Source organism: Myxocyprinus asiaticus, chromosome 29 (assembly GCF_019703515.2).
Source record: "Myxocyprinus asiaticus isolate MX2 ecotype Aquarium Trade chromosome 29, UBuf_Myxa_2, whole genome shotgun sequence".
NCBI lineage: Eukaryota > Metazoa > Chordata > Actinopteri > Cypriniformes > Catostomidae > Myxocyprinus > Myxocyprinus asiaticus.
In genome coordinates, this window is record NC_059372.1 from 8,085,400 (window position 1) to 8,096,144 (window position 10,745).

Below are 10,745 nucleotides of genomic sequence, written 5' to 3' on the forward strand. Positions count from 1 at the left end.
TGGCAAAGAACCTACTTCATCTGTGCATTATCTACCAGTCGGGTATTTCGTTGTCCTGGAAAATACATAATTTGTGTGAAAAAATTTGTTTTGTTCCCTCCTTCACGATATATATAAATCATATATATCGCAATATCCAATTACATCAGCAGCCCCCGGGCTGAGGGATCGGTGAATATTCTTGTTTTAGTGATTGCTCTAGACCTCACTTTCACTTGATAAAAGGCGTGCCTAAGGGTCTCGTCTGGCATCTGCTCCAGAGGGAAATTCCTTGCAGGGAATCCTCTAAGGGATGCGGAAGCCGTGACTTCCCCCTCCCTTATGTCCTCCTGACGTGGAGCTGATGTAGACGACCCTGGCACCGCCTCCCCAACCAGCAAATCACACACCACACACCGATTCGTTTTCTTGCAGGACCACACATATTTCCCTCAATAAAGTAGTAAATGCCAGCCAATTTGTACGCAAGATTAGTGGATGGGAGAGGCGGGGACTAACCACAGCCTCAACACTATGCTTTTGTCCCAAAATTGAATGATGACCATCACTAAAGGGTAATTTTGGATATCCCTGTGCACACATCTTACCTTCACCCGCCGGCCTGTATCCAAAGCCTCGGATTGAACCAAGCTTTGGTGAATGAAGATTTGATTACAACCTGAATCCACCACGGCTTGGTATGTACCCCCCTTAATACTCAAAGGTACCCAGTACGCTCCTGCTCGATCGAGGGCGGCCTGTGGTGCATCAGGGATCTGGACCAATGTCTCCACCTCCATCATGGGGCCTTGGTTCAGGTTCCCCACAGCTCCAGCAGACTGGCCCAGACTTCACACCCACACCCACAGCAGTGGATTCACCAGCCTGTGGGGGAGAGCAGAGAGGGTTACGGAAAACTGGCAGGTTGAATGGTCCACGGGACCATAATTCTCCGTTTCCGGGGAATAGGAACGGGACGAGGGGAAGGGGAGGGAGAAGAGAGAGAGGAAGAGAGAGAGAGAGAAGAAGGTGCTCGCCGGCCCCCGAATATGCCACACTATGGTCCTCAGCCAGCTGGACCACCCCATCAGTGACGCCGGTCGGTGGCACTGGACCCACTCCACTGTCCCTTTCGGTAGCCGGATGATGAACTGCTCCAATACCACCAGATCGAGTATCTCCTCGGCATCACAATCATCAGCCAGCAGCCATCTTCGGAATGCAAACGGGAGGCCAAGCTCACCGAGCGGAAGGTATTTGGACGCAGGTAGTTGGTGGGCCACGAGTTGGGCAGCCCTCTGGGTGCTGGGCCAGTTCCATGCTCCAGCTGTCCACTCAAAGAGGTTAAGGAACGCCTCCATGTCATCTTGAGGTGTGCGGTACGGCAGTAGGTGGGTCTGGGGTCATGGTGGAAGATCCCTCCTGGTGTACCAAGCTCTGTAGCACCTGGCGGTCCTCCGCTTAAGTCTGGAAGAGCGCCTGGAACTGCTGCTCCTGTACCAGATGCAGCTCAAGCAGAGACTGATGTTGTGCTTGGTGGATGCTGGCGAGGGTCTTGAATACTTCGGCCAGCGTTGAGGACTCCATGACAGTGTTTTCTTCCTCCTAATTCCTGGGTTTCGGAACCACTGTGACAGGTCACTAACTCTCTTTATGAAGGAGGAAGTGGAAGCTGGATAAACAATCCACGTAGTCTTTAATTCACAATACTGTTTAATATCACACAAACGGGTAGTTTTCAGCTCAACATAAACATACACAGTCAGGTTCGTGTGTCGCTCTCTCTCTCCTCTTCGGTGGTCTGGATTTTATCCCTCTCCAGCTCTCACTGCAACACAAAACAGCTGTTAGAGATAATTTCTCAGAGGAGTCAATCCTTAGCACTCTTCCTCTCCTGGCCTCGCTCTCTACAGTCGCTCGGCCACGCCCCCATCACCACAATGGGATAACCTGGTCATTCAGTACATTCAGGTAGTCAGCCGACTTCATTGTATAGCCGCATCATGTTGCTGAGCCTAGACCTTACCAACTGAAGCAACCCCAGATCATAACACTGCCTCCAGAGGCTTGTACAGTGGGTATTATGCATGACAGGTGCATCGCTTCATGTGCTTCCCTTCTTACCCTGATGCACCCATCATTTTGGAATAGGGTAAATTTGGACTCATCAGACCACATGACCATTTTCCATTGCTCCACAGTCCAATCTGTATGCTCCCCAGCAAACTGAAGTTGTTTTTTTCCAATTAGCTTCACTAAAAAGTGGCTTTCTTGTGGCCACACAGCTGTTTAGTCCCAATCCTGTAAGTTCTCATTGCATTGTGCATGTGGAAATGCTTTTACTTTCACTATTAAACATAGCTGTGAGTTCTACTGTCAATTTTTTACGATGTGACTTCTGTTCAAAAGGCCCAGGTATGCTCAGATGTGATGGATAATTCTGACCAATCAGATTGCTTGATGTTATGGCAGCCTATGATCAACAAATTTATATTCAGTAAACTCATTGAAAGAACTTGGAAACTGCATGGTGATTCTCTTCAAATAAGTGTCATCACACACAGTTCTGACCGACTGTCTGCAGCGTTTCGAATTCATCCGAATTAGTGCCTAAATCTAAACCCCCTCTATTTCAACTTCACCAAGCGTTTTAGTGATCTCTGATCACGATCATTCAAGAATTTTTTCCGACAACATTTCTTCTGTGAAGCTGACGGTTCACCACTATCCTTCCAGGTTTTAATAATGTGTTGGACAGTTCTTCACACAATTCCAGTGATTTCAGCAGTCTCCTTAGTTGTCTTCTTTACTTGATGCAGGCCAATAATTTGCCCCTTCTGAAACACAGTAACATCTTTTCCACGACCACGGGATATGTCTTTCGACATGGTTGTTTAAGAAATGAGAAGCTACACACTGCATCAGTTAGGGTTAAAAGAATTGTTGCCAGCTGAAACATATTAATCACTGTAAAAATGATCCAATCATAGGCTCTTAAGTATCTGCTTATTTAAAAAAAAAAAAAAAAAGAAACAGCAACTTTATTTTTTGGCTAGGCAATGTATAAAAGTTTGGTTTTGACTCATTATGTGTAAAGTGTGTCCAAAGATGTGTGAAAGAAAGTTTGGAATAAGTGTACATTTTCAGGAAATTTTTATGAAAATAGGATGTTCTGAGATTTGGAGTTGTAAGGATACTAGTGAAGGATTCAAGTCAGATTTATAATTTCTACTACAGATGAGATCCACACAATACATTTGTCATTAAATAAAGTCTCTTTACCATTTCTGTTCTTCAGAATCAGTTATTGATAAAAAAAATAAAAAAAACATCAAAAAAATTAACATTTAATTCTAATCACACATAACCAGTGTTGGGTGTAATGAATTTCTAAGTAATTAATTACTGTAATTAAATTATTTTTTCACTGAAAAAGGTAAAGTAAGGGATTACTCTTAATTTTCAGTAATTTAATTACAGTTACTTCTGATGTAATTGCATTAAATACTGTATAGACTATAGAAAATTTAAAATTTAAATTTAACATCTATTGTTAAAATAAATGTTTTCTAATTTAACGCTGCCCCCTTCAATTCTTTGGCCAGTTCATTAATAATTAATTTTAATTTTATATGATTTATTTGAAAGAATTAAAAGAACAGTTTCATGTCTATCCTTGTATTTTTCATCTGGTCGAGTTTGATGAGGGTTTTAGAAAGTAATTAGTAATAAGTAATGCAATTACTTTTCAGACAGAGTAGTTAGTACAGTAATCTAATTACACTGTAGAAGATGTAAAGAGTATTTAGTAATTAATGACTTTTTTAGAGGAACTTGCCCAACACTGCACATAACATAGATGCGGTAAAAAAATCTATTCGACTCCACCCCAGTTTATATGCGCTCATCTGAGGCTATGTCTGCATTAATCCAGATACATTTAAAAACACTGTTTTCATTTTCAAAATGCTCTCTGTCCACACTGCCATTTTCAAGCGTTATCCAAAAGTTGCTCATCCACACAAACATGAATGAAAACTCTTAAATCCCCTTACTGCACATGTGAAAAATCGTCGTTCCATGTACAGTCTGAAACTTAGTGGCCTGAAACACTTCTGTGAGATGCTGCTGCTGTTCATAAAAAGACATTTTTAGCACTTGTTCTTCATATCAATGTAAATACTTGTAAATAGTACAAATTATGCATGGAAACAATAAACATGTAACAATATATATATATATATATATATATATATATATATATATATATATATATATATATATATATATATATATATAAACCAAATCTTAATCTGTGTACTTGTAAACAGTTTCAATTCGAGCCAGTACAGGATACTGGATATCGGTCCACACAATTTGAAGGTCAAGGCAGTTCCTCAGCCAAAAAGCCCAATCATCTGAAAGTTGGATAAACAAACTCACTTAATCAGTTTTGTTTTTTGCCTGAGTATGTGCACATCTGGAGAACTGCACATCAAATGATGTAGCAGCACTTGAAATTAGCTCACTTTTGAGAGGATTAGAATGTTTTTCTTTTAATAAACCCTTCCACTCAGATTATCCGCCTAGAATATCTCTCCATTTCCTCTGTGCATGCCTTTAAAATGATTGCCCTGACAAGATGAGAAACCTTTAATCTACCCTTAGGTGGCTCACTGTATGATAGAAAGGGGTTTTGAAATGCAGAGGTTTCCAGCTACCAGATTACTGCGAGAATAATGTGCCATCCCTATTTCTGTATTACAAGACCACTGTATCGCTGTATATGAGTTTAATGTTCAAGCTCAACATGCCATTATAGTAATTTAAATTTAAAGTAAAATTTGTCTTACAGTATACGTCTTTTATGTCTGTCTTTTATTTTAGGTAATAAAATCAAACAAAGGCAAGATTGAACGGGAACTTGTGAGGAAAAAAGCATTGTCACTTTTCAACACCATATTCCCTTGGTGAAAGCTTGGTGATGAGGTAGTGTTGGTTGTAATCTTGTTATGACATGTAATCACCATTGCTTACTGAATTTATATCAAGTTGTTGGAAGTCATAAAAGTAATGTTTTCATAAGCAAATAATGTGAAATCATATTAGTAATAGTTTTCCTTTATATCAGTATCACATTTGTGAACACAGGGATGATTTTTCAATACATTTGGTTTGAGCTGATGATAAGATTTGAGCTTTTATCTAATCAAAATATTTCAAACAAAGCATGCTTTCTTGGGAATATTATTTTAATTGGAAATCAATTTATTGGTTTTTCCTATGTCCTCAATATCGCTTTCCATCCTATTAGTCTTTAGTAAAATTCCTTAAAGGAATGCTCACAAAATCTAAGGCCCTATTTTAAGAGCGCAAGTGTTATGCGCAAAACAATGCCTTAAGTCATAAGCACAAAGTCAATGGGCATGGCCGTGAAGTTTTGGTATTTTCGTACAAGCAAGCGCTAAGTCTAGGTGCAAGTGGGTTTGACGAAATCGCCCGCGCAACGCGCAAATGGTGTGACCAAGAGCCATTTAATTCTGAGGTTCTTCTCCGGTTATTCAACGTCTGCATCCTATTATATAGTCCATTCCCTCAAGCATCAACGATTTAAACAAAGACAGCACATTAATAAGACGTTGGCAGTGTGAATGGACTGTATACAATGTATTAGAAGAATTGAAAATGACGTTCTTCTGTGCATTAACTGTGTCCTTGGTGAATGTCAGACATATTTCTATGACAGTGACACGCTCCTTTTGTACGCATGGAAAATGTGATTCTCGTCAGAATTTGGAAGTATGCGCCATTAAATTAGGTAATTATTATTAATCATTTTCATTTACTGACACACAAATCATGGTTAATATAAACAGTGATTGTATCGGCGCGCACTTCACTTCTAGCGGTCGATTTTCGGAAAAATTTTATTCATTTACTGAAACACGAAAAAATTTAACCAAAAATATTTCTAAATTCAAATTACACTTCAGATGAAACAAAAATATAATAAAAATAACTAACTGGTTCAAAAAGAAATATTTAAATTCAAGCATTTTACCCTCACCAACTTGTTCCGCCAACTTTTGTAGTGACTTAAAAATCATTCTATGACAACTGGTGGAAAATTACTAGTCAAAATTAAACATAATAAATATGTATAATAATAATAATAATAATTGAAAAAATAAACCATGACCTCTAGAAAGTTTAACACAAATCTCATAATTTATTTATTTATTTTTTTCAACAAACCGCTTCAAAAGCAATAGAAGGGACATCGTTTAATGTTCTGTACTTTCAGAATTTGGACATTAACTTTATTACCACCTGCTGGTGGAATCTCCAAACTGCAAATGCAGGAACTGAATTTGGACTTTGCGCTGAGTTAAGAAGTGGTAAAGAAACGACCAAATTCTTAGGTAAATAGCAAATTGCACTTTGCACCACTTCATTTACATATAATACACCCACAGTTTGCAAGCCTACACCCACAGTAGAGCAAACACTCCCACCCACGCCCAGTTGCGCTTTGCTCTGGCATGAAAACTGCACTCACCGTATGTTTCCACTGGCACGGAAAAACTCAGCTCAAAGCTGCTCTCAGTGCCAGAGAGTTGCCGTTTTGGGGCGTGTTACAGTGAATTTGAGCTTCCCATACTACTCTTACTGCTTCTGCCACGTCAGTCTATGGTAGAAATAGTAAGAGCAGTATGTAGTAGCTTCATGTAGAAGCTACTACATTCTAAGTATGTAGAAGCTTCTTCGCAGTATGCCATTTCGAACTCAGCCCATGACTGTTTTCAGTTCATGGTCAGTATAATCCTCATAAAATGCGTGATTACAGTCAGAAAGATGCAAACTTTATTTCCAAATGCCCAGTGTATAAAAACTGTGATGATTTATTGTGCTTTTTCATCCAGCCACAATACTGTAACAATGAATGCAAGCAGTCTACATTTAAGTCTGTTTGAAGTCTCACTATTGCTCACCCAATCACAATATTGTCACAACGAATGCGTGCAATCATCATTTGAAGCCCATTTGTAATTAAAACACTGAATTCAGCAGAAACTGCAGCATTTTCTTCATATGTTGAAGCACTTATGATAGTCGACTCTGCTCTCAGCTCACAGTGATTGGCTCCCACCCGGAGTTTTTCGTTCCTCATTTGCATAAAGCACAGGAATTTCAACATTTTTGACGCTCTTGACCACCCTCAATGCTTTCTCGGTGCCGCTGTCAATCCCACAATCAACCTCGAGAGTGTAGCGCTCAACTTCCAACGGGCCAGTGGAAACGCACGTTTAGAATTAGCGCTCTCACGAAAATTGGATAAGACATTGCGTACTCATGAAAATATAGCCCCTAGTTTCTTAAATGAATGTTCCAGGTTCAATACAAGTTTAGCTCAATCAACAGCGTTTGTGGCATAATGTTGATTACCACAAAATATTATTTCGATATTCTCGTTTAAAAAAATTACATTAAAAAATGTGGTTACAGTAAGGCATTTACAATGGAAGTGAATGTGGCCAGTCTATATACATTAAAATACACACTGACATGATTTTACATGATTTTTGTGTAATAAATATGAGTAATTTACCAGATTACAGGGTTTACCGACAATGTTGTTATACTGGATAACTTTACACAGATAAGGTGATTAAGAGATTTTATCACACTAAAATCATGTTAACATATTATTTACGTCTTGTGGCTGTACTTTTGAAACTATGTGTATTTTAATGTTTATGAACTGGCCCCATTATGAACTGGCCCCCTTCCATTGTAAATGTCTTACTGTAATCTCGATATTTTTAAATAAACGAGGGACGAGTTGAAATAAGTTTTTGTGGTAATCAACATTATGCCACAAATGCTGTCAATTGAGCTAAACTTGTATTGAACCTGGAACATTCCTTTAATGATTTCTCCTCTAGGAAGTGATATAATTTTTGGTGGGAAAACAACAGCACAAACATCAGTAATTATTAGCAATGGACCCTTTTTACACATCTGCGTGAATGGGGGACCACAGAAAATTTAAATTTTTGCTTACCTGTTTGCTCCAACAGCAAAAGAAAAAATCAGCGATTACGCTTTAACAGCTTTGCAAAAGATGATAAAAATATACAGTGCAGGAAAACTTTCTGTCACTCTCTCAGCTGCTGTGTTAGAAGCTTCATCGCATCTATGGTAACTGATTTTTTAAAACTTTTTCCATGGTAATATAATACAAAGTGCGATGTTATAAATGTACACTACAATGTTATCAATTTACACTAAATATTTTTCAAATTGGAAATATAAAAATGTTTGCTACATTTGCATTGATAAAGAAGGCAGAAACGCATTATAACAGGTCTGTGAAAAGGGTCAATAAATATTTTGAATTTTGTTTCATGGTATTTCTTGGTTTGTCTCTGAAATCCTATGTGTATATACAATATACCAGCAGTTGCTCAACTAAGCAAGCAATCTATTTCATGTGAGACATCTACACATCCTCAGCGTTAGAACAAGCTACTCTCTTCACCATAATGGTAACCCCCCAAATTCCATCCCAACAGAAACTCTTCTAAATCTCAACATAACCAAACATTACACACTAACTCATGTAGTCCCAACTTAAATGGAGCAAACTTCCATTTTACTAATTTTAATTGATAGAATGCAGTGAAATCAAGCTGTGACAATATGTTCTAGAATTGTGTTGCTTGGGAACAAGTAGCAAAAATCCTTTTTCTTAAGAGCACATTGGCCAAGATTTTACTGTAGCAATCCCAAAGTCTTGGCCTTAATACAAATTCCAATATAGTTTAATGACAACTTGTAATAATTTGTTCGAGATGGGGAAATCATAAACATTTTGCTTGGCTTGTATGATAAGGTATGGCATTTATTCCCACTGAGACCAATCAACCAACAATCAAAATTTCAAGTCAACACAACAGAGGCATCAAATTTTAGCTAGCCTCCTATCCAGCATTTATTTTAAGAAAGGAAACATCTGTGAACAAATTTGGTTACTCATTTCATATTACTTTATGCAATAGAAATGACTTATGTACTGTATATCAGTGTCCTGTAAAATACTTTCCTTGTTTTGTTCCAAACACTGATGTTTTCTTTCTTCCATGATTAGGTTTAGGGTTTGAGTAAAGGGGTTACACTTTTTTGTTACTGTGTCTTGTAAAGAAAGTTGGTCACAGAGCACTAATCTCTCTCTCTCTCTCTCTCTCTCTCTCTCACACACACACACACACACACACACACTCTCTTCTCTCTCTCTCTCTCTCTCTCTCTCTCTCCAGATGTAGGAGTCATACAGCATGGGTCAGGACACGGAGGATGTTTCTGCTCCATCTCCTCGCCTCTTATCAGCACGGGCTGGAGAATATCTCGAGACATGATCAGAAAAGGGAGCACGTGGCTTTTGTGGTGTGCACAGATAGTAATTGATGGAATGTGGGTGAGATAGTGACACAGTGGTTTATCTTGGTGGGTTTTGAGGTCATGGACCACCGTTATTACCCTGCTGGTGATGGTGATTATATATAGGGGATTATGTATAGGAGAGGCTGGGGCTTTTTGTCACAATGGGAAGTTGTCACAATTTCTTTGTAACAATAAGGTTTGAGTCATAAGTTGTCAAAAGTCAATGTTGGTTTCAAACACCTTGTTCAAACATTTCTTAAATTGAGATATTTTTATGAATTCTATCCTCCAAACTAAAATCCCAGTATCATTCAATTTGTGTAATAGCAGTTGGGTAAACAAGTGAACACAATTAAACTACACTGGCATACATTCAGGCAAGCATCAACTATAATAAATATACAGTAGATTTAAGCCCAAGGTTTAAACTGTTTTCTCAAAACAATGGTATTTTTCATTGACCTAAATGTCAGGTGGGGCAAGTTGTCACCGGAGTCAGAACTTAAGAGGGGCTAAGGGCAAAATGCCACTGAAAGTGACAAAAAATGCCCTGAAATTGAAAATATAGGGGCAATAAATGCCCCTTAAATGAATTCCTTTATTAACGCCTAATTATACATAGTATTGTATAAATTATGATATGTTGATTTAATTTATGCTTAAGAGGTTATAAATTCTCAATCTAGTAATTCATTTTAAGAATTTATGTTAATCGATTAAGTATTTTAATTAAAAGATGACACATTATATTATTTTGTATTTGGTTATAAAAAATGCCCTATAAGGGTACAAAATACCCTTTAAAATCCAATCCAGGAGGCAAATATTGCCCCTCAATGGAAAAGTTCTGACCCTAGTTGTCACCTGTATTTTTTATTTTATTTATTTATTTTTAGACAATTTATTAGGTTAAATACAATTTCTGTTGGCCAAAAATATTTATTTATTTTATTTTATTGTATTTTTTAGGTACTTTCTCCATTTTTGCTTTTTCATACTGTTTAAATTGATCTGAAACGTCTTTAATGGGCTTTTATGGCAGTTTCCCATTATGAAATCTGCATATATGTCAACGTTTATCATTTTCCCTTGGGCAATAATGGTGAAAAATTAAAAGGCTTTTTTGTTGCCAAGACTTTATGACAAAAAAAAAAAAAAAAAAAAAAAAAAAAAACTGCTCTGAGAAATATTGAGCAAAACGTGTGACAACCATCAACCCACTTACAATCATTAGGTTAAATCCCAGTATACAATCAGCCAGTATGATTATTTATACAAGAGCAGCGCAGACAAAACATGAAGTGACGTCTCCTTTCTTTACC